General features: G+C 40.9%; 1 protein-coding gene across 1 annotated transcript in view; it reads right to left on the bottom strand.

Moving 5' to 3' along the window:
• Nucleotides 1–18,345, bottom strand: part of LOC126278814 (progestin and adipoQ receptor family member 3-like) — a 202,857-nt gene extending 184,512 nt beyond the window's left edge. The window contains exon 1 of the mRNA XM_049979096.1: nt 18,192–18,345. The gene's annotated coding sequence lies outside the window, so the exon portion shown is untranslated. The remainder of the gene's footprint in view (nt 1–18,191) is intronic.
• Between the last annotated feature and the right edge of the window lie 1,794 nt (nt 18,346–20,139).

Raw genomic sequence — 20,139 nt, 5'->3', positions numbered from 1 at the left:
CATGTTATCAAGATTTAGATGAGTTTGAACGTGTTGTTATAGCCGGCGCACGAGAGATGGGACACAGTATCTCCGAGGCAGCGATGAAGTGGGAATTTTCCCGTATGACCATTTCACGAGTGAACCGTGAATATCAGGAATCTGGTAAAACATCAAATCCCGAGATCGCCGTTTCCGGAAAACGATCTTGCAAGAAAGAGACCAGCGACGGCTGAATAGAATCGTTCAACGCGACAGAAGTGCAGCACTTCCGCAAATTGCTGCAGATTTCAATGTTGGCCCTTCAACAAGTCTCAGCAGGTGAACCATTCAACGAAACATCATCCATATGGGCGTTTGGAGCCGAAGGCCCACTCGTGTACTCTTGATGACTGCACGACACAAAGCTTTACGCCTCGCCTGAGCCCGCCAGCGCCGACATTGGACTGTCAATGACTGGAAAAATGTTGCCTGGTCGGAGGAGTCTCGTTTCAAATTGCATCGAGCGGACTGACGTGTACGGGTATAGGGACAACTTCATGAAGCCATGGACCCTGCGTGCCAGCGAGGGACTGTTCAAGCTGGTGGAGGCTCAGTAATGGCGTGGGGCGCGTGCAGTCAGAGTGATATGGGACACCTGATACGTCTAGATACGACTCTGCCAGGTGACACACACGTATGCATCCTGACTTATCACCTTCATCGATTCATGTCCATTGTGTATTCCGACTTACTTGGGCAATTCCATCTACAATGCGACACCCCAAACGTCCAGATTTGCTACTGAGTGGTTCCAGGAACATTCTTCTGAATTTAAACACTTCTGCTGGCTACTAAACTCCTCAGACAAGAACATTGTTGAACATATCTGGGATGCCTTGCAACGTTCTGTTCAGAAGAGGTCTCCACCCCGTGGTACTCTTAGGGGTTTATGGACAGGACTAGGATTCATGGTATACCAGTTTCTTTGGCTCTTCAGTGTGTATCACTTCTTATTATTACCTTAAAAATTTTAAACGATATCATTAATAACTAATAATATATAACCGCTGCAATCATAGTAATAAAAATGGCAAGTAGCTGCGCTTACAGTCGTAACTGGGACACAGCATACTGGAACTGCAGCCGTACACCAGCAACACCTACAGGACACTTCTGATGCGGACAGTTGATGAGGGCACGGCATCATAGCGACTGAGGAACATGGTGCGACGGCTAAGACAGACACTATGGCGGTGACGCATAGCCCAACATGTTTTTATTTTATTTTATTTTGTGAACGCCGCAGACGTGTTGCTAGACGTTTAGTGTTTTAACTATGACTGGTTTTAGTGTTGACAAAGTGAAGATAAGAACAATGATTCTCGAAGCGAGTTGTTGATTTGTGTTCAGTACGATTAGTGATTGATCGATACCAATTGTTATAATTGATTAAATACAGCAGCCTCTATACCGCATCCGCAAAATGGCTAATGTTAAATTTAAACGATGTGACGCACTCCTTAAATTTACCACCACTGAACTGCTATCGTATACTTTTCTTTCTCTTTGTTCCGGACACTGTGTTACATTTATATTTCGAAAAGTAACTGAAGCGCACAAAAGCGGTGTTATAGCTCGCCATTCTCTTGCTAAAGGATTTGGGAAGTTAATTTATTGAGGTAATGATTGTGTCAAGCATCAAACCTTACAAGACAAAATCAAGGAGTATAAAATATAGCCGGCCGGAGTGACCGTGCGGTTCTAGGCGCTACAGTCTGGAGCCGAGCGTCCGCTCTGATCGCAGGTTCGAATCCTGCCTCGGGCATAGATGTGTGTGACGTCCTTAGGTTAATTAGGTTTACGTAGTTCTAAGTTCTAGGTGACTGATGACCACAGATGTTCAGTCCCATAGTGCTCAGAGCCATTTGAACCATTATAAAATATATTTCTCGTTGGAACAATAAGGTAAATTTCAAGTTTGTCGCGCGTTTCCTGAACGGGTTAGTTTTTTTTATAACATCAGTATTTCAGTGATCTAAATAAATAAGAGGCTTATTCCACATGCAATACCGTTTGATCTAGTTGCTTACGGAATTTTAATTAATTAATTTTTGTCAGAGTGGGCCTCGAATCCAGGTCTTTAACTTCCGCGAGCACACTCCACCAACTGAGGCCTTCAGCGTGCTTCACAGCCTGACTCAAAACTCGAGTCTGGCTGAACATTTCGACTGCCTTTTCCAAAGTCCAGAGAGGAAATGCTGCACAGCCTGCTGAATTAGCATGACTTGGAGAAAGGTGCTGGCGAAAGAATGGTTCCGCCGCGGCCTAGATCGAAACTTTCACCCGACAGCGGGGTGCAGGCTTAAATGAAACTTCCTGATATATTATTTGCAATGAAACTTCCTCAGAGATTAGAACTGCAACGCATTATCATTTAAGAAACTCGAAAGGAAGAAGGAAAATTAGTTTTTAACGTCCCGTCGGCAGAAGTCTGAATGGGCAGTCGGGGGTTTGAACTACTCGAGTCATGCCTGTAGTCCACCAGTATAAAAGAAAGTTGACTGAGTGAATGGTTGTGCAGAAAAGCAAGTTTGTGACACGCACAACAGTTTACCCTTAGAAACACTATTGGCTGGTGCATTGAAGCTGGCAGCGCATGCTAAATTCGCTTTGTGTGTTTACACTACAATAACGCAGGCTTTTGTTTAATTATTCAAGCTGTAGAGATTGTACGTCTTATGCCGTCGACGCCTATCATGTCCTGAATAAAATACCGTTACTTTCGGTATGAGTAAAAACAGCTACTGAAGTTTATTGTATAGTCACAGCATGACCAATAATTATGTCTCCGGAACTACGGATTCTAAACAAGCGATTCACGTGTAACTGCTCTGTTTTATAAGTCTATCTAGTCTCCCAAGGCATTTAACAAGGAAAGCAGCCAACATCTGTAGGTCAGACGAATACAAATATCCAGCACAAGTGAAACAGCGAGTGCGAATGTTGCTACTTGTCAAGCTGTGGGATTATTTCGGATAGTCTTGCCTATCGTTTTAAGAGCAAGAATGTCGTCTATGATTTGAAGATTAGGTACGAGAGTTTCAGAGAAATTCTCCCAGTATAATTAACTGCTTTAATTTTTTATGGGGTTCCGTACCTCGGTTGGTAAAACGGAACCCTTATACGACCCTCGTCTGTCTGTCTGCCCATCTCTAAAGAACCATTTTTCTCAGGAACGGATAGAGGTATCAAATTGAAATTTATGTCGCACACTAAGGTCTGCGTTTTCTTAGAGCTGTGAAAACTTTAAGCTACTAAGTTAATACAATCAAAAGATACGACAGTTTACTTCACAGATTCTGATACTCGAAATCGCACTCATAAAATCCTACAGATGAATTGCCTATATAAATAACTAAGTTTGTGCGGAATCCTCAGAGCGCGTGTCCTACTCGCTCCTGTCCGGTTTTTAAATTACTATTAATGTTTTAAACATTGCACCTACTCAACAACGATACAAGGAGATAGGTTCAAGGGTCCGCATTACATTATATGCTTGTTGTTTCCCTCGTGATAAACAACAAAACGATTCAAAGCAATCATATCTTAACAACATTTAAGACTGCACTTCTTGCCTGGCTAGACGGAAGCTCGAACTGTGTCATAGTCCATTAAGTGCTTTTTCTCATCTGCCACATATCAGTACCACACAGAGACAAGTATCTTGGTGTAATTCCTTTTCACTCTAAGTATACGTGCACACGTACTTCAGCTGTTACCCTTTCATTAACGACACATAACGCGAGAAGGAGAAGTTAAAATATTCCTTTACTGTGATCTGCTACTTTTGTGCTCCTAAACTACTTAGTGTTGTAATGTTACAGTAGAGCATGACAATGTTCACTGAAGAGCCAAAGAAACTGGTGCACCTGTCTAATATTGTGTAGGGCCATTGCGAGAACGGAGAAGTGCCGTGACACGACTCGATTAATATCTGAAGTCGTACAGGAGGGAACGGACACCATGAATTGTGCAGGGCTGTCCATAAATCCGTGAGAGTACGAGGGGATGGAGATCTCGATCTCTGCTGAACAGTACGTTGCAAGTCATCCGAGATATGCCCAATAATGTTCATTTCTGAGGAGTTTGCTGACCAGCGGAATTGTGTAACCACATAAGAGTGTTCCTGGAGCCACTCTGTAGCAATTCTGGACGTGTGGGGCGTCGCATTGTCCTGCTGGAATTGCCCAATTCAATCGGAATGCACAATGGACCTGAATGGATGCAGGTGCTTCCGTACGTATCACCCGTCAGAGTCGTATCTAGACGTATCAGGGGTCCTTTATCACTCCAACTACACACGCCCCACATCGTTACAGAGCCTCCACCAACATGAACAGTCCCCTGCTGATATGCAGGGTCCATGGAACCGTTAGGTTCTCTGCATGCGCGTTCACGTCCATCCGCTCGATACAATATGAAACGAGACTCGTCCGACCGGGCAAAATATTTCCAGTCACCAACAGTTCAATGTCGGTGTTGACGGGCCCAGGCGGGGCGTAAAGCCTTGTCTCGCGCAGTCATTAAGAATACACGAGTGGGCCTTCGGCACTGAAAGACCATATCGAAGATGTTTCGTTGAATGGTTCGCACACTGAAGCTTGTTGATGGCACAGCAATGAAATCTGCAGCAATTTGCGGAAGGGTTGTACTTCTGTCATGTTCAACGATTCTCTTCAGTCATCGTTGGTCCTGTTCTTGCAGGATCTTCCTCCGGCCGCAGGATGTCGGAGATTTGATATTTTACCGGATTCCCGATATTCACGGTACATTCGTGAAACGGTCGTACGGTAACATCCCCACTTTGTCGCTACCTCTGAGATGCTGTGTCCCGCCGCTCGTGCACCGACTATTACACTACGTTCAAACTCACTTAAGTCTTGATAAACTGCCATCGTAGCAGTAGTAACCTATCTAAGAACTGCGCCGACGACTTGTTCTCTTACATAAGTGTTGCTGACCGTAGCGCCGTATTCTGACTGTTTACATATCTCTGTATTTGGATAAGCATGCCCTTACCAGTTTCTTTGGCGCTTCAGTGTAAATACTGACAGTGACTCTGGGGATATTAATCATTTCATAATACAGTCGATAATAGACAATAAATACAAGTCAAGAGAAATTATACTGAAGGAACTGAACACATAAAAACGCGTAAGTGCAGTTCCCTGGAGCCTATTACTAATACTTGAAACATTACACAACTATTTATTTCTTTATAAGCGAGCAGTTTAGATTGGATTTGATCGTGACTGTTACGAATATCAGTTGAAAATGTACAGTTATTGGAATCAGTCAGTATTTAAAAAAGCTTCGTAGTGACCATCTAATATCACGTAATAACTGAAATTCATATTCTTTCTTCTACCTTTCCAGTACTTCATCTTTTCTCTGTGTTGTCTTTTCCTTTCTTCTGTCCAAGCTGTTTCAGATTTATTTCTTCTGCCTTCAAATATTTCTAACTTTAGCATTTTTCCTTAAAAAAAGGTTCTTTCTGTAATTTCCGATTCTTTGATTTTATTTCTTTCTAGGCCTTTTCTTATTTCTGTAATCTAGGCTATTGTTGATTTCTTTTTACAGAAATACGGGTTATTTGTTTTTGTAGCATGTCCTTATTCATCCAGCAGAGGAGTCAGAAAAAGCGTTGCCATTACTTGTGATGTTTTCTGTTTACTTCGTTAGTTCTCATTTTCCAACGATTTGAAGTTTGGATGAACTTTCACTTTCTTTCGCGAGGCGTTCTATCATCAAGTGGGTTTGTGACAGTTTAGAAGGCATAGATTTATTGTATATACGATTTTTGGTAACCTATGACGCTGTCTTTTAATCATAATTTTCGGAAATGCGTTGTCGTAAATATAATAAACATCACTGGTTGGAGCAATTTATTGTAAAAATTCATCTTTGTCACTCTTTTATACCAGCTGTGGATAGGACTTTTTACTGAGGCCAGTAATACTGTTGGCGTACAATGTTATCGACCACTAAAAGCATCACTTGCTTCTATACTTATTCAAAGTAATGCAATATGTTATATTACAGAGAAAATACTGTAATAAAATAATATTGATTTCTCGAAAGTTTAAGGCAACCCATATAATTTTTTGTGAGTTCTAATATTCTTTTTTCTTATTTTACGCAGATTTTCAATTTTTCTTTAATTTAAGTAAATTTCATCCACTTTGAATAAAACAAATTTCAGAAAAGGAAACGAGAGCAAATTATATGCACGGTCTGCCAGACATTTAGCGTCAAATTTATACAGACTGTTAGGAAAACCGAACAAGTGTACATAGGCAAGTATTGTGAAAGGCTCCATCCTAATTAGAAGAAATCTATCGGCGGAAACAGAAACTTCCGAGAAACTGGGACTTTGAAGGAATGGAAAGCTGAGCAAGGTTCTCGAGAAAGAACTGTTCGCTCAGTATAACTCATCCTTGTCACAAATAACGCAGCAAGCAACTGTGTAAAGTGATTCTGAACCCAAGTTCAGTATTGTCAATGGATTACGTTGTGACGCATTGTCTGGTATTGGCGGTCGTCATTCCGAGCTGTTGTCGTGAGCTGAAGGTGTCGCTATATGTTGTAATTTGTTTATGACAATATTCATTTCCGACCTTTTGTTGCTCATCTCTTAATACTCAGTTTATCTATCTTCTGTGTACTGTGCGTGGGATACTCCTATATCTTCACCGAGAATTGTACTGGGTTCTAAACCGGTTGTGAAACAAATACCAGCCGAGGTGATTGTAAACGTGTGGTGTTTTATTCCATTGCAAACATAAATCAGTTCGTACTAAGCTAGAACTTACTCTGACCAGTGGAGCTAAATAAACCAAAAGATGATACTCGAATACTGCCTGGTGCAAGGTACATACATAGCCAATTTTCTGTCATGCAATTATTTCGTGCTTTGATATTTTGTCCGAGATATTGCCTTGAATGTGGTACTGTTGCTCCTTCCTAACGATTTACAAAGATCTTTTCGAGGTCTGGTACAATCCCCTTGTAGAAGTACCCTTTTTCGGTTGAGCAGGCTGCACGCTATAAATTAATTTAGATAATTGTTTTATGTTGTTTAGGTCAGATCCGTAAGAATTCCATTTAATTAATATAGTGAAGTAATTGATAAAAAGTACCCGCTGGAAGTTTCCTTCTCTTTTATGTCATGAATCCATAAAAACTTCAGAAATTATCTTCCATCCTCAGCCCATATGCATTTTATTTTACTTATAAAGTGACTTTTTTGGTGCTGTCACTTTCTGCTAATATTTATTAGCACGATATTTTTCGACAGCATGGTGCCATAATCAGGTGCTTTACAGTCATGTGTACATTCATTTTTATTATACCTTCTTTTGGAGTGTGATCAGGGCTATTTGCTGGGTGCTCCAGTGAGGTTACGTACCGAAATTTATTCCTGTACAGATAGACTGATTTATTTCATTGTGTACCTTGAATGATCTGTACGTTTAAATTGTCTCATTAACATATTTGCTTACATTTTAGATGAATATGTATTTGGATCGTTCACATAACACAAGAATAAACACAAGACCATTGCTAACACTTTGACATTCAGTTATTTACATTTCAGAGATTGTTATCTGCTAACATAAAACTTATTTTAGTTACTAAGACAACACAAACAATAAAAATATTACATTTTTGTTTAGTGTATTTAAGATGTAGCGCATATAGTATGATAATTAATTTTTGTTGGTTGTTCAGTGTTGTTAAGTCTTTTTTCGTTTAGCTAAGCCTCTTTATATAAATAAAATAAGCATTCCAAATTGGAGAATTTTTTTAGAAAATTACATTATTAACCTGTAGCTTATCAGTCAGAAAACTGTTCCATGAATTGTGCCAAGAGTGAAATTTTTAGTTCTTCATATAACTCTATTTGGTGTCACTTGCCCATATGATGCAATATATGAACAGTCCCCAGAGGGCTTTGCATATACTACACACTATTTCGTAAATGCCTGGCTTTGTACGTTTCTCTACGTGTGTTTTTATGTTGTGTTTCAGTGTGCTGCAGTTTATTATGTGTTGTGAACCTGTTGCTAATGTTGTGTGTCTGAAGATATTTGCTATTTTGTAGGAGAGTCTGTGAGTGGTATCTAGGCAGTGGGTCTCTCTTCTAATTTCTGTGTAGCATTTGGTTTATTATATTATCATGTACGGGTTATCAATAACTGTGTCCTCATAGACGCTTGTTGCAGCTATTTCTTTGATCACGCTGAGTTTGTAGTGCTTCGCATATTTATCCAGTGACACATAACAGACTCTGTTAATTATAGTGCTGTGTGTACAGCATGTTTGTGTGTTTTAGGATGGCAAGATGGACTGTGTATGGTCGTGTCTCTCTGTGGATTTTCAAAGTGTGTCTACTGCTTTCTTTCGAGAAATTTATGCTACTGTTGTATCAATATTCAACGGTAAATGTTATATTACTGTCCTGTGTGTTACGTCAATCAAGTATGTTGCTAATATCGTTTATGTCACCATCTAACAAGAATAATGTATTACCGAAATGACTTTTTGTAGTAAATAACTTTACCTATAGAGGATAGTTTCACAGCAGAAGACAAAGTAAACACCGAGGTAAATTTATCTTTCTGTACAGACATATATTTTAGTAGATAATCTCACTAGTAGAACCAGAAAATAGACCTCACCACACTCCAAAATAATCTATAGTTAAGAATTAATGTATATGTATCTCCAACTGTATGTAACTGATAACGATAGCATGCTGCCGAAATGCAACAAGTATTTGGTAAAAAGTGACTGAAGAATAAAAGTTTCTTTATAAATTTTGTAATATATTTGCTGAATCTAGCAAATTCCTTACAACGTGAATAAATGGAAATTTTCTTTTGTGGTTCAACCATATATTTCAGATTCCACCATTACAATATGACTCGCTTTGTGAGTAAATAATAATGCTCAAAATTAAAGTAACTGCTAATTTATTGGCAAAAAGAAGAAATCATTTGTATGAAGACAGACGTATCGATGGTCTTAGAATTTTACTTCTGTGTTATGGCTGGGAACGTTGCGGACACAACTTACTCGTTTTTAACGCGGTCAACAATTTTTTAAGGTGTAGTCAAAATAAATCGGGTGATGCTGAGAGAATTAGATTAGGAAATGAGACACTTAAAGTAGCAAAGAAGTTTTGCTATTTAGGAAGTAAAATAACTGATGATGGTCGAAGTAGAGAGGATATAAAGTGTAGACTGGCAATGACAAGGAAAGCGTTTCTGAAGAAGAGAAGTTTGTTAACATCGAGTATAGATTTATGTATCAGGAAGTCATTTCTGAAAGTATTTGTATGGAGTGTAGCCATGTATGGAAGTGAAACATGGACGATAACAAGTTTGGACAAGAAGAGAATAGAAGCTTTTGAAATGTGGTGCTACAGCAGAATGCTGAAGATAAGGTGGATAGATCACGTAACTAATGAGGAGGTATTGAATAGGATTGGGGAGAAGAGAAGTTTGTGGGACAACTTGACTAGAAGAAGGGATCGGTTGGTAGCACATGTTTTGAGGCATCAAGGGATCACAAATTTAGCATTGGAGGGCAGCGTGAAGGGTAAAAATCGTAGAGGGAGACCAAGAGGTGAATACACTAAGCAGATTCAGAAGGATATAGATTGCAGTAGGTACTGGGAGATGAAGAAGCTTGCACAGGATAGAGTAGCGCATGGAGAGCTGCATCAAACCAGTCTCAGGACTGAAGACCACAACAACAACAAGAACGCAAACACTAATAATGGTTGTGCTTTTTATAACAATTGCATTTCTGCCTGGTGAGAAATGTTTGAAACGAGTCACGTCCCTATACTAGCTGTTCGAGAAAGAGAAAGAAACACATTTATTTAGTACTCCGACTCCCAACCTAGATGTGCAACAACTGTTTTATTACGCTGGGAGAGAATGATGCAGACTAACACAAAAGAACGTGTACATCACATGCAGACGGCATATATGGTCTGAAGGATACAGTTACTAATGAAGAAATTGAGAAAACGCTTTCTCATTTTTGTCCTTTACCATGATTTATTTGTTTCAAAAAAATTCCTTAGGCGTGTCACATTTCGGATACTTGAGTACAGTCTCGAAACTATGGAAGCACTTATCAGGAAGAACGTATTGCACAGTATGGCGGAAGACTAATTACAGTGCTAGAAATTCTCCGCAGGAAACGAGAGTTTCTGCATTTATTTTGCGTCATCGTTGTCTTGAGTCACGTGTTACAATACCGAAGGATACTTCCGGGATGAGAGAACCTCCCGTCCTCGCTGGTGCAGCCCTGAGGAGCGGTCATCGGTGCTGGCCTTGGACAAGGATGACGTCGAGGTCGTCACGTGACAGAGAGACGCGTCTGGCCGTAGAACCGCGGCTCTTGTTTGCTTCCAGGTGTCTGATAGCCATGCGCATGCCATTATGATTAGATATCTTTGTTGTTATCAAGCCAGATTCCAACGTTGACGTGTATGTTTTTTAAGGATAAAAAGAAAGAGAAGCACTGATATTGTGTAAATTAACAACCGCTCCCTCTGTAGTCTTTTGTTTATTTGTCAGAGAAGTATTTATAATTTTAGACTCGTTGATAGCTTATTGCCAGTGAAAGTAACTCATTAGTTCCACTCAATCGAAATACTGTTTACAAATTACTAATATGGTACATGTCGCCGCGCGGGATTAGCCGAGCGGTTAACCGGCACGGTAGCTCAGCGTGTTCGGTCAGAGAGCCGGTTGGCCTGTGCAATAAAAAAACTGAGTAGAAGGATCAACAAACGAACTTGAACGGATGTCATATGACGTCCGCAACGACCAAACTTAGCGATCAACAACGGAAAAAAATGGCGGTTTAAGGCGCTGCAGTCATGGACTGTGCGGCTGGTCCCGGCGGAGGTTCGGGCCTCCCTCGGGCATGGGTGTGTGTGTTTGTCCTTAGGATAATTTAGGTTAAGTAGTGTGTAAGCTTAGGGACTGATGACCTTAGTAGTTAGGTCCCACAAGATTTCATACATTTTATTTTATTTATTTATTTATTTTTGCTACACGTCGCAAATCACGAATCTCTGTCTTCTGAATTTCTGTATACCTCCACAAATCTATACCAGACTGAGAAGTGGGAAAACATGCTGAAGACATGTGGAAGAATAAGAAATGGTCCGCGCCGGATAGATTTGGAGAATGTTGACGTACGTCCATGACTATGTGCAAGGAAATAGTCGTACATTATGGGAACAGCAGTAAATATTTATATATAAAAACTGACAAAATATAAAGCAACGTGTAGTATGCAATTGAAATGTACCACGCAGAGTCGATCAAAGATGGGAAAATGGAGCTGCATGTTGTCAATAGTGAAACTCGCGGCTACAGTCTTTTCTCCTCTTTTAAAAATTTTATTATTATTCTCAGGGCTTTTTGTGCAGAAGATGCAAGGATCAATCACTAACTGAGAGGTAAGATGTCTTAAGAAACTACTAGTTCGACATCTTTGTTTCATAGTGTCGTTAGCTCTGGTTTCCTTTCGCAACCTCTAAAATGTTGACACTTCAGCTGATTTGTGGGAACTACGGGATGTTCAAAATGTCTCTCCGCAGTGCCGTATGTTTGTTAGCCGAGCGTGCCGTATGCCGCAGTGAATATATCAAATGAAACTCAGTGAAATACAAGTTATTAATTTATTGAATATTCATTTTTTTATTGAATATTCTTTTTTCAAATTCCCCCCCCCCCCCCCCCCCCCCGTTGTTGAATACACAAATCAATTCGTCCAATCATGTTTCCAAACACAGGCTGTAACATTTCTTCTGTAACAGAAGCAGTGAAAGTGGATAGGGGGATTTCAATTCATCGATGGATTTTGGACGGTTTTTACAGACAGTTGCTTTCGCTGCACCCCAGAAAAAGTCAGGTGGTTTCAGGTCAGGCGATCGTGGAGGCCAAAGTCCCTGTGAAATTTTGCGATCACCAAAAACATCAGCAAGCAGTGACATTGAAACGCGATCTGTACGTGCGGTTGCACCATCTTGTTGAAAATAACCGTTCAGTATTTCACTTAACACAAGTTCGCCCATGAATGGGTACAGAATATCACTGCAGTATCGTTGTGCAGGCGAACAATCATACGGCACGCGCCGCTAACAATCATACGGCACTGCGGAGAGACTTTTTGAACACCCCGTACATCTCATTACACCGATCTTAATCACCTATCTCGAACACCATTGGCCTTTCAGTGTGGACTTCTCAATGAAATCATGGAATGTCATGTACTGACCCGCCTGAGACAGAACTGGACCGGGCTGTGTTAACATTAGTGGGATTTCTAGACCTTAGACTCTTACACGTTTCCAAAAACGTTACTAACATTTTTTTTTCATTTCACACCACTGAAAGGAAAGATTTCTTTGCTCACTTCAAATAATGTATATATTCTTACTGAGAATGGGCGGTGATAAACCTGCGTTGAGTGCACTATAATCAGCATCTTCATCATATGCATTGTAAGGCTGTGGATACTTATCAGGCAGTAGTAGCTATGTTACAAATAATATTCCTCTACGAACACGACAATGAGAAGGAACGTCGTCGGAAAACAATGGGGAAACATGAAGCGGCCGAAAGTTCTTGAGGGAGTCACCCGTTACTCTCCGTGACGAGCATAAAACTGTCTTGGGTATGGAGTTGTGAGGCGTTGTATTCAGCGAAACTGATATTGTTGCTTTTGAAGATTTATTACAGTATGTTCACTATTTCTCGGATGGTCAGTTTAGATCGTGGGTGACAGAAGAAATAAATTTTAAAAAAAGGTTTAAGAAATACAAGTAAAAACGTGAGAACGTAAACTTGTTTTCCCGGAAGTAATGTAGTCTACGCGATGTGCACGACCCTTTCACAATTTGTAAGAGAAGGTCGAGAAAGACGGATTAACATCCCGTCGACGTCGAGGTCATTACAGGGAAAACAATAGTTTCTGGTTAATTACACGAAAATAATTAGAGGACAATTCCGGCGTGAGCCTAAAATTATACGTAGTATCTGAGGAAATCCTATACTAGGATAGTTGGTGAGGGATTTTAACCCCTAGCGTGTCACATACGATATCGGTGAATAACCCAACTCTGTTTCCCGGACTGTCGCGACTTTCATCTGAGAGTTCAGTGACAGCAAATAAATAACTGTAAAGCGTTGTTAGCAACTAGAGATTGTTATTTAATACAGTTCTTACGCAGGTATGCATATGAGTCTCCCACGTTTGTCAATTCATGCGCGTCACTGAACAACTGAAAACAATGGCCAGTGGGAGGAAAAGCAAGCGAAGGTATTTTCCACTTGGAAAGGAAAACACCAGACGCGCTGTCTTAAGCGGAAAAGTAGTAGGATCTGCAAACTCGTTGACGTAGCGACCTCGTGTTTTTTTCCCGGACTAGTCAGAGCAACCTCGGCAGCAACCGCAGCTACGCGCAACTAGCAAATTGAATATTCATATCGGTCGACGGGAGAAGTACGTTGCTTCTTGCGTTAACAACCAGCGTCCTCCAGAACAGCAGTCCTTCACGTTCAAAGACAGCGGAAAATAAGTTGGTAGCATACGAGAGGTATCGCGAAAGGTTCAACGGTAATGGTTAGGCCCGTAATTACACTGCAAAAGACACGTAACACAGCTTTTATGAACTCTAGGACCGAGCACCAACTTTTATCCAAGAACTGAATATAAATAAAGATAACTACGACTTATTATTTGTTTGTGTCCACTAACTACTTTTATAGCCTTTTTAGCGGTTGCACATGCTGAACGCTGGCACATTTCTGGTGACAGTGTTCACAGCGAACAGTGGTTAGTTCTATGGCCGCAGGCAATGAAATCGAAGCTTCTAAGTGGATAATAACACCAATACCGTTCACACTGCCACGAGAAGCGACCCCGAGTACACAGTCTCAAGTTAAAAACAAAAATATGTAACTTATTCATGCCCCATTTGAAGAAGAGCCTGTAAAGGGTGGGAAACAATTCATAGGAAATAAAAAAAAAACGTTCCATAGGTGACTGGTTACAGTTATCTGTATTTACATTCTGTTCAGTCATAGAAGATGGAGTTTGGTTCTGGAATTCATACAAGTTTTGTCACCTCTTACAATGAAATTGAGAGTCTAGTTCTTATGATACTCAGTCTGAATCTGACATCTCACCAAGTTAATTTGCTCTTGAAGAATTGCGTTTTCTACAATATTCAATACGCGTTCGCTTAATTATATCGAAGATTTCACGTAAGACCGCACTGCACGAAAGACCATATTCAATGGAATACAGGGTAAGGTGGGGTAAATCCGACCTAATAATTACTTGTAGCTATAAAACGCTTATCCGAGGTCTGATCTTAACGTTATGTACGTTAAATTATAGGTAATATAAAGGAGCAACTGTTTGAAAAATATTTTTGTTATACCATCAATAGTTTTTGAGATATCCGTATTTTAAGAAACGTCAATTTTTGCCATTTCAAAAATAGTGGTGTAAATCCGACCTCCTATTTGTTTGGCTGATTTTGCACAGAAATAGTTCTAAATAAACGGTTTTTTGGGAAATAATTATAAGCAATTATGTTTTTTACTTAAATGAACAAAATGTATTTAAAAATATTAATGTTTATAGTGCTAAATGTACTGAAAATTAAATGAATATAAATTTTAATTGAAAGAAGATGATTTCATTGCACGGCGGTGCAACAGCAATGTCGATCTCGGAATGTTAACATCACGAGCGACAGGTCGTAAAGACATTCCTATTTGCATTGCAGCAACTTCACGGCGAATATCGTTTTGATTGCGTTTTGTCGTTTTTCGTTTGTAATTTCGTACCATTTTCCTAATAATAAATAAAAATTCACTTTTTTCACATAAATAAATAATTCCATATACATAAACGTTAAAAAATATGCGATCGGATTTACCACACCATGCCATGTTTCATTTAACACATATGGAAACAATTTACACGACTTTTCCAACAAAAAGATACATACACTGAATAGGTCACTAAATGCCCTACAAAAATCACCGTTTGTTTGCGATCGTTTTATTTAATAAGGTAAATCTAGTGATGCAATTTACACAAAAATTAAATTGAAACAATCGAAAAGACACTTGTGGTCTTGTGGGTGTCTAAATGTCAAATGTGGCAAAACTGTCAAGGTGACATTTTCGTTATTTCGTATTGTCTATTTGGTAACACTAATGCGAAATCGCTCCACTTTGCCGTTTCTCACAAATAGAGGACGGTCGGGTTTACCCACACGATCGGATTTACCCCACCTTACCCTATGTATTAACAATACCCACTCGTACTAAAAATTTATAAAAATTTCATTGCAAACAGAAACCAAATCCATTCAGAAATTTTCCATTATTATTAGTGTACATTACGATCTGTACCCCTGTGGGTTCACCACAGAGCATTTGCGGTGCCTATTTAAAATAGCATAGTCCCAAAATACAATCATTTAGGGCAGAGTCTAACGCTTTCACAGTGATTTTTTACAACGGCAACGCGAAGGAAAGAAGTGAAACTTTCAACAATTAAAACGCGAAACGATCTTGGGCTAGATATGAAATATGTTATGGCAGAACCAACCACATGATGGTGAAGCGAAGTTATTCGAAACGCGTAAGTGCAGTTATAAAAGAACTTCTGCGGTTCAGAAAGGTTGTTATTTGTAGGCCCTGTCGAAGTGCCGCAGTGGTCACTGGACTCACAGTTGGGAGGACTGGTATTCAGATCCCCGCCACCCATCCAGATTTACGTTTTCCGTGGTTTCCGTACACCATATCGCTTAAGGCAAATAGCGAGGTGGTCCCTTTGAAAATGGCAAAGCCGAATTCCTCCCGCATCAGAGTTTAGGTGCCGTCTTTAACGACCAAATCGTCAACGTAACCTTAACCAAAAATTTATCTCCATCCTTTTTCCGGGATTCTGAATTTTAAATAGTCGACCTGATAAGCGTTTTCCATGACTTCCTTCAATCACTTTACTTCTTCATCTGCACGACTACCTGCAACCTGCAGTCCACACTTAACTGTTTGCCAGAGGGTTAGTCGAACCACTTTCAAGGTATTTCTCTACTGTTCCACTCTTGAACATCGCGCCGAGAAAAACGAAAATCATTTCGTGTGAGCTGTGATTTCTCTTATTTTATTACGATGATCATATCTCCCTGTGTAGGTGGGAGCCAACAGCATATTTCGGAGGAGGATGTTAGCAATTGAAATTTCGTGAAAGGATCTCGCAATAACGAAAAACACCTTTGTTTTAATTATTGCCATCTCAGCCCCCTTATACATCTGTACACTCTCTCCCCTTGTTTTGGTATAGCACCAAAAGGCCTGCCCTTCTTTGGACTTTTCCGATGTTCTCCGTCAAGTCTATCGGCTACGGATCCCATACAGCGCAGCAATACTCCGGGAGAGCAGGGAGAAGCGTAGTGTGCAGTCTCTTCAGTACATTTGTCGCAACTTCTAAGTCTTCTGCCAGTAAAACGCAGTCTCTCGTTCACCTTCCCATGCAACATTTTCTGTGTTTTCGTTAAGGTTTAAGTCGTTCGTAATTTCAATTGCTAGATATTTAGTTGAATCGACAACCTTTAAATTAGTGTGATTTTTCGTGTAACCGAAATTTAATGGAGCCCCTATGATACTTATGTGGAGGTTCTCATACTTTTTATTATTAAGGTCAGTTGTTACTTTTTCCACCAGGCAGATATCTTTTGTAAGTCATTTTGTAATTCGCATTGATTTTCTGACGACTTTCGCAATTGGAAACGACACCATCTTCTGCAAACTACCTGATAGGGCTGTTCACATTGTCTCGTAAATCTCTTATATAATTAAGTACAGCAGAGGGCCTATAACACTTCCTTGGGGAACAGCAGCTATCCTTTCGGCTTCGCTCGATGATTTACCGTCAGTTACTACCGTGACCTTTCTGACAGGAAATAACATTTCCAGTGTCACAGCTGCGATGATTTTCGACAGGTACGTAGCTTGAATAGAAAAAGCTTAATAGGAGCGGTATTAAAAGCCTTCTAGATATCTAGAGGTATGGAATCAGCTTTACAAAGTCTTCTAAAGCGCTTAAATAATGAAGAACAGCAGAGGGCGTATAACACTTCCTAGGGGAACAGCAGCTATCTTTTCTGTTTCGCTCCATGATTTACCGTCAGTTACTACCGTGACCTTTCTGACAGGAAATAACAAGTCCAGTGTCACAACTGCGATGATTTTCGACAGGTACGTAGCTTGAGTAAAAGACGATTGAGAGGAGCGGTATTAAAAGCCTTCTAGATATCTAGAGATATGAAATCAGTTTGAAATCCCATGCCGTTGTACTCATTACTTCAAGTTCGTATGGATACACAGCAATTTGCTTCACAACAACAATATTTTCGGATTCCACGCTGGTTGCATGTCAACAGATCGTTTCCGTCGACGTAAGTTCGGCCATAGTATACATTCCAAAACCCTGCTGCAAATAGACGTCAGTGATATCGGTTTATAGTTCAGTGGGTTACTTCTGCCGGCCAGAGTGGCCGAGCGGTTCTAGGCGCTTCAGTCTGGAACAGCGCGACCGCTACGGTCGCAGGTTCGAATCCTGCCTCGGGCATGGATGTGTCTGATGTCCTTAGGTTAGTTAGGTTTAAGTAGTTCTAAGTTCTAGGGGACTAATGACCTCAGATGTTAAGTGCCATAGTGCGCAGCGCCAATTGAACCACTTTTTTTTTTTTTTTGGTTACTTCTGTTTCCTTTCTTGTGATTGGTGTGACCCGTGCAACTCAGCTCTACGCCGAGATGGCGTACACTTATACGAATACTTAGCCGTATCCAGTTGAGTTAGCCCAACGCTTATAGTAACGTTGATTTCGACTGGTGGCTGAATTCTAATTAGCTTCACCGAATATGTACTGACTGAATCAACGTTAGGAAACGCGTCGTAAAAGATTCACAACACACGTTCAGTGGATCATGATCCTGTTGGTAGCAGATGAGTGAATTGTTTTCCTCGTCTGTTACTTATTAAACATTGATTTTCAGCAACTGAAGAAGCACTGTAGCCTGATAAAGAGCACGGAATGGGGTCACACTCACGTGGGCTGTGATGGCAGTAGGTTGCGGTTTGGAGCGAGTGCCGTGTCCCTCAGGTGCGTGCGGTCGCGCGAGCTGACACGAGCCCAGCTCCCAGCTCGTAACCCAACCTCCCACGTGGCTACCGCCGACAACACTGCGGCTGGGTTCAGCCTCTGCCTGCTCGGTGGAGGCGGCCACTGATGGCGCCCTCGACGCCAGCGCCGCGATGCGGCGGCCGCACGCACTCGCGGACGGACCAGACGCTGCGTTGCATCCTTTCAAACGACTTCTTTATCGCAATCCAGCGAACGCTCTCGGATTTTAAATTTCCTCTTTTCTTAACTCATCAAACAGATCACCGTATTCGGGAAGTGTTCGCTCGATGTGTTCGCTCCCTAGATGTTTTTTGTCTCTTTCTGCCGAGCAGCGACAAAGGATTCTGTTTAAAGAAGGCAAATCGTAACTTGTCTATAGCCTATGAATGATGTTTCTTTATGCTTTCTTGCGTTTATCAATGGAAAATCAATAACAGTATACCGAAATCTGTTACTACGTCAAAAATCCCCAAACATAACTTCGGTGACGTTGATAATGTTTTTATTCTTCCGTTTCATACTTCGTTGCGCTTCTTTTTTTCTGTAATGTTAACATTTTGACTGCCCATAATTATTTAAAATTTAGAAATTTTGTTTAGAGTTACGTATTGCTTGAACTTTTTATCCGACTTGGTTTGTTTCATTGAGATGCTTAGGAAATGGTTCAAATGGCTCTCAGCGCTATGGGACTTAACAGCTGATGTCATCTATCCCCTAGACTTAAACTACTTAAACCTAAAGACATCACACACATCCATGCCCGATTCAGGATTCGAACCTGCGACCGTAGCAGCAGCGCAGTTCCGAACTGAAGCGCCTAGAACCGCCGGCGCTTAGGGAATTGGAAAGAAGTGTGATTCTAGGCTATTTTACAAGGCTAGGTTAGATATTTGAACGAAAGACATCATAATTTTGGATACTTTCGTTTTCGTATGTAAGTTAGTAACGAGGGTGAGTCAAATGAAAACATTAAATATTTTTTTCAATTATTATATATTGTGCAGAAGTGGTACAAAGCTGTATCACTTTTCAACATAGTTCCCCCACGCTCAATGCAAATCCTCCAGCGCTTACAAAGTGCATAAATTCCTTTAGAAAAAAATTCTTTTGGTAGTCCGCGCAACCACGTGGTGTACCTCTTCATCAGAACGGAACTTGTTTCCTCCCATTGCGCCTTTGGATGGTCCAAACATATGGAAGTCTCTTGGGGCAAGGTCTGGTGAGTATGGTGGATGAGGAAGACACTCAAAATGCAGCTCTGTGATTGTTGCAACTGTTCTACGGGCAGTGTGGGGCCTTGCATTGTCATGTTGCAAAAGGACGCCTGCTAACAGCAATCCACGTCGTTTTGATTTGATTGCAGGCCGCAGATTATTTTTTTTTAGGAGATCTGTGTATGACGCACTGGTGACAGTGGTCCCTCTAGGAATGTAATGCTCCAAAATGACGCCTTTTTCGTCCCAAAAGAGAGTCAGCATAACCTTCCCTGCTGATGGTTCTGTTCGAAACTTCTTTGGTTTTGGTGTTGAGGAATGGCGCCATTCCTTGCTCGCTCTCTTCGTTTCCGGTTGGTGGAAGTGAACCCAGGTTTCGTTCCCAGTAACGATTCTTACATGGAAGCCATCACCTTCTCGTTCAAAGCGCCGAAGAAGTTCTTCACAAGCATCAACACGTCGTTCTCTCCTTTTAGGAGTCAGGCGCCGTGGCTCCCATCTTGCAGACACTTTGTGAAACTGGAGCACATCATGCACACTGTGGTGTGCTCACCCATGACTAATCTGTAGACACGCTGCAATGGTCGGCCGTGGTGGCCGAGCGGTTCTAGGCGCTACAGACTGGAACCGCGCGACAGCTACGGTCGCAGGTTCGAATCC

The sequence above is a fragment of the Schistocerca gregaria genome, chromosome 1 (genome assembly GCF_023897955.1).
Source record: "Schistocerca gregaria isolate iqSchGreg1 chromosome 1, iqSchGreg1.2, whole genome shotgun sequence".
Lineage (NCBI taxonomy): Eukaryota > Metazoa > Arthropoda > Insecta > Orthoptera > Acrididae > Schistocerca > Schistocerca gregaria.
Note: the sequence above shows the minus strand (reverse complement) of the source record. Positions and strands in the feature narration are given on the sequence as shown.